This window comes from Eriocheir sinensis, unplaced genomic scaffold (assembly GCF_024679095.1).
Source record: "Eriocheir sinensis breed Jianghai 21 unplaced genomic scaffold, ASM2467909v1 Scaffold1441, whole genome shotgun sequence".
NCBI classification, from domain to species: domain Eukaryota; kingdom Metazoa; phylum Arthropoda; class Malacostraca; order Decapoda; family Varunidae; genus Eriocheir; species Eriocheir sinensis.
Genome location: NW_026110786.1, coordinates 40001 through 45307, shown reverse-complemented (window position 1 = coordinate 45307; position 5307 = coordinate 40001). Strand labels below are relative to the sequence as shown.

At 44.6% G+C, this 5307-nt stretch overlaps 1 pseudogene; it reads right to left on the bottom strand.

The window, feature by feature from the left end:
- Positions 1-380: 380 nt before the first annotated feature.
- LOC126990085 (lachesin-like) overlaps positions 381-5307 on the bottom strand; it is a 33319-nt pseudogene continuing 28392 nt past the window's right edge.

Below are 5307 nucleotides of genomic sequence, written 5' to 3'. Positions count from 1 at the left end.
GAACTTACTGATTGATACGAGGGATTATATAAACGGTGCTCTCTCTCTCTCTCTCTCTCTCTCTCTCTCTCTCTCTCTCTCTCTCTCTCTCTCTCTCTCTCTCTCTCTCTCTCTCTCTCTCTCTCTCTCTCTCTCTCTCTCTCTCTCTCTCTCTCTCTCTCTCTCTCTCTCCGGAAAAAGAGTAACAAAAATAAGAATTAGTGTAAACGAACAAGCTGTCTTTTTTTTTTTTTTTTTTTTTAGCTACATTTCAAGTCATTTCCGTGAACGTTTCTTTCTCGAATTCTTTTAACGTAATTTACAGAACAAGAACGAATCACCTAATTTCTCTGTCCTATCTATCTTTTTTTTGTTTTGTTTTACTTCCTCTGTCTCTTTTTCTTTCTACTTCTCCTCTTCCTCGTAAACATTTCTCCCTCCTCCTTTACCTCCTCTTCCTCTTTTCAATATCGAGCTCATTTTTCTCCTTTTCTTCCTTCTCCTTTTTCTCCTGTTCCTCCTTCTTTTCGTTCCCTTCTGCTCCACATTTTCCTCCTTTTCCTCCTCCGTTTCCTTCTTTTCTTTCTCATCCTCCTCTTTCTCTTGTTCCTCTTTCTACGCCTCCTTTTCTCTTCCTCATTTCTCCTCCTCCTCTTCCTGCTCCACATTCTCCCCTTTTTCCTTACCCACTTCCTTCTGTTTCTGTTCATTCTCCAATTTCTCCTGTTCCTCGTTCTCCACCTCCTTGTTTTTTCTTCCCCATGTCTCTTCCTCCTTCTTCTCTTCTTCCTGCGGCCACGTAAACAGCACTTAAGGATGGGGTTACAAAAAAGAAAAAACTGAACATTAGACAACTTCCTTCACATTAAATATATATACACACATTCCTTCCGCGGAGCCTGAAGGAATATTAAATGTAAAACAACGCTGGGCCAAGCAACACACGGCTAAAGTTTTGGAGGTAATGTGTATATTGGGGTGCTGGAAGGAGGGAGGAAGAGGAGGGACGGAGGAGGAGAGCATGTGGTAGTGGTCGAGTGAGAGAGAAAGGAGTAGGGAGGAAAGAGAGGGAGAGAGGGGGGGGTGAGGGAAGCATGTCGTGGTGTGAGACAAAGGAGCATGAAGGAGGAGGAGGAAAGAGAATATGAAAAAGAGGAGGTAGAGCAAGAATGAATAGGAGGAGGAAAAGGAGGAGGATATGGATGGAAATAAACAAGATGAGGATAAAAATAGGAGAAAGCGAAGATGGAAAGGAGGAAGAAAAAGAAAAGGAGAACCAAGGAAAATGTGAACAAGGGGAATAGGAGGAGTAAGACTGAATAGAATGAGGAAAAGGAGGAGAAAGAGCAGGATGGAAATAAATAAGATGAGCAGCAAAATAGGGGAAAGCGAAGACGAAAGAGGAGGAAAAGGACGAAGAAAAGGAGAAAGAAGAGGAGGAGGAGGAGGGTGTCACGATAATGTCCGTAATGTTTAGGTAACAGGTCCCTACGGAGTGTCTTATATGTACATGGTGAGGTCGTGAAGGGAACGTAACACACACACATACACACACACACACACACACACACACACACACACACACACACACACACACACACACACACAGGGCTGGGGGGACGGGGATCTGCGTGCTGTGGGGAGGGTGGCGGCGGGGAGAGGGCTGGGCGGGTGGTGTCAGGGCCCTCAGTGGCGTAGTAAGAAGATAGAGAGCGTCGCGAGGGCCAACACCAGGGGCGCTGCGGCTCGGAGGGCGGCGGAGTGGTCAACGGCCCTGGGCTGGATGGCGGCGATCTTGTTGGCTGTGGAGAGAGAGATGAAGAGATATTTAGAGAGATAAAGAGAAATCGAGTTTAAGATACAGAGAGATAGACAGATAAAGATGCATGGGGATAGATGAATGGATAGATAGGTAGAGTTAGATTGAGAGATGCATGGATAGTTATTGATAGGTTGATAGAGACAGAGATAAGAGTTATAGATATAGAGAGACATAGGGAGAGATACATATATAGATAGACAGATAGATATAGATAAATAAATTGATAGATATATAGATAGATAGAGATTGATAAATGGAGAGGGACATAGGTAAAGAAAAAGGTAAATAGAAATAGATGAGTAGATTAGAAAAACAGATAGATTGATAGATAAACTAATATATAGATAGAAATAAAGATAGACAAAGAAAGGAAGAAAATGTTGGAGAGGGCAAAGTAAGAATAAGGCAGGCAGTAAAAATTCGGAGGCAAGAGATGAGAAATTGAGAGAGAGAGAGAGAGAGAGAGAGAGAGAGATTATATTAGGATCGTGTCGTAACACCCTACCACACAATTTCTAAGCGAGCGTACCTACATTATGCAGCGCTCCCCAAATATCTATCCAACAAGCCCCTGCTGCCTGCTACACGCTACAGATTATAATTAAGCCACGCACCCGCCACCACCACGGCCCTCTTGTAAAACTCTGCGGTCATTCCCAGCTCAATTTCACTCGTCCCTCTTGAAAAATAAACTCTACGGTCATTTACAATCTAATTTCACTACTCGCCTCCCTCTCGTAGCTTAATTTCGTTCAGTATCTCATGTCCAAATCTCTGAGGTCATTTCCAGCTCTACTTCACTCCTTTCCCTCACGTAAAACTCTGCGGTCATTTACAGCCAAATTTCACTACTCTCCTCCATCATGTAGCTTAATTTTGTACTGTATCCCACGTTTGTATTGTGTTATTAGGGTACTGGGTGTATATAACCACTAATTCCTTTCTCCTTCTTGTGGGGGAAAAGTCTACGGTTTCTTCCATGTAAATTTCACTACCCCTTGTCATTTCCAATTAGATTTCATTCGTATCATGGAAAACTCTGTATTTTGTTTTATGCTACTATGTGTATATAGCCGCTAATTCCTTTCTACCTCTGGTCGGGAAAAAAAACTCTTCGGTTCCTTCCCTGTTAATTTCAGTACCCCTCGCCGTTTAGGTACTCCAATTTATTTCTGTGTACCTGTTTAATATCAGTATCCTCACTTTTTTTCATTATATCTCACCCTCTTCCCATTAATTATACATAACCGCTCTTGCAAATAACGAGTACTTTCCACGCATCTGCTTTCGTCACCCCAAAAAATCTTCATACCTTTAGAGTTTATCGGTTTTATGGATGATGGGGTTAATAGGCCTACCCCATAAATATCAGCCTAGAAAAACAAGTCTAAACTCTTTACCTGAAAAAAGTTTTACCGCGAGGATACAGGACCACAAATTTCACCTCGATGTTCCGCATGACCCAGCGTTTCCCTAACCTCCTTTGCTTCCTACACCGCCAATTCCAGGGCGCCGCCTCCTGTATTCTGCCTCCTGGCCACTCCAGATAAACCAGTTACACTCCCTCTTGCCCACCCTGTTAGCGGCCTCTGCACCCCCATCACGCTGTTACACCCTCCCGCACACTCTTCCAAGGAGCCATTACGGTTTCTGCCACGTTTCCACGGACACATGATCTAGAAGCCACTATCACCTACTCTTCGTCCAGTAACCCTTCCACCTTCAGCCCCACCGCGCGCCTACATCCTTTCTCTCACACCCTTCCAAGGAGACATTACAGTTTCTGCCAACGTTTCCACTGACACATCATCTAGAGGCCACCCGCACCTACTCTTCTTCCAGTAACCCTTCCACCTTCAGCCCCAACGCGTTCCTACATCCTCTCTCTCACACCCTTCCACGGAGCCATTAGTTTCTGCCAACGTTTCCACGGACACATCATCTAGAGGCCATCCGCACCTACTCTTCTTCCAGTAACCCTTCCACCTTCAGCCCCAACGCGCTCCTACATCCTCTCTCTCACACCCTTCCAAGGAGCCATTAGTTTCTGCCAACGTTTCCACGGACACATCTAGAACCCACCGTCACCAACTCTCCGTCCAGTAACCCTTCTACCATCAACCCCAAAACGCTCCTATATCCTCTCTCTCACACCCTTCCAAGGATCCATTATAGTTTCTGCCAACGTTTCCACGGACACATCATCTAGAGGCCACCCGCACCTACTCTTCGTCCAGTAACCCTTCCACCTACAGCCCCAACGCGCTCCTATATCCTCTCTCTCACACACCCAAGGAACCCTTACCACATATAGTAACAATTTCACTTACACAGTATCGCGAAACCACCATCACCTACTGCTCCACTATTCCTTTCATTTACATGCCACTGCAGACTCGTTAAAACCATTGACCTCTCGCCCACCCTTCCAAGGAACTGTTACGATTTCTTTAAACAATTACACTTGCACAGTACCACGAAACTTCCATCACCTTGTCCTCTGCTTACACACCTTATCACACAATCTTTACAACCTCTCCCATGACCTATCTTTCTGCCCTCCCATCCACTTATACACTAATAACCCTCTTTAAGAATTAGCCTGAACCACCAACACTCTTTTACCTATCTTGAAACCACAATTACAACCTCTTTGAACCCCTGCGCTTCCACCACCACCATCTTCCACCCTATTGAGAACCCACAACTGCCACCTCCACCATCCCTTTCACTTCCATTCTGAGCCACCCACACCGTCTTCCACCCTATTGAGAAACCACAACCACAACCTCTTCCACCATCCCTTCCCTTTCAACCCTAATTAACTTTTTTTTAACAAGGAAACCGACCTACCGTCACCCTCTTTCCCCCTATTGAGAAACCATCACCGTCACTTCCTTTTCCGACAACCCTTCTTCATCCCCTTTCACCCCTACGCACCCTATCAAAAGGGATCCTAAACTACCAGTCGCTTCAGGTCCCTCTATTATTATTCATCAGACGTAACTTTCTTCGGCTACTCCCTCTCAAGCCTTCACAAATAAACTTCTGCTCCACGCTTCGGCGGCAGTATATAGGACTGCCAGCCCCATATTTCAGTCCCATTGTTGACACTTCTCTCCTTATGCGTAGGTGTGAATGGATGTGTGTGTGTGGATGTCCTCTTTCCTCTCTCCCTCTCTCGCACTTTATTCACGCGCTTCGTATAATATAAACCCTAGAAATGAATATCTTTTTTTTCTCAATATATATTTCTATTACAAGTCCTTTTTAACTTCCCATCAAGCTTTATATACTACACAGAATCCCTTTACTTGACGTAACAAACTACACACAAATACACTCGCATATTCTTCTCTCTGTTACCACTACAAAATTACACACACGTCTCGAAACACAATCTCAATCACGCACTCCCTACCAGATTTCACTCTCGTTCCTCTTGTAAAACTCTGCGGTCATATACAATTTTATTTCACTTCTCTCCTACACCAATATCATCTCCC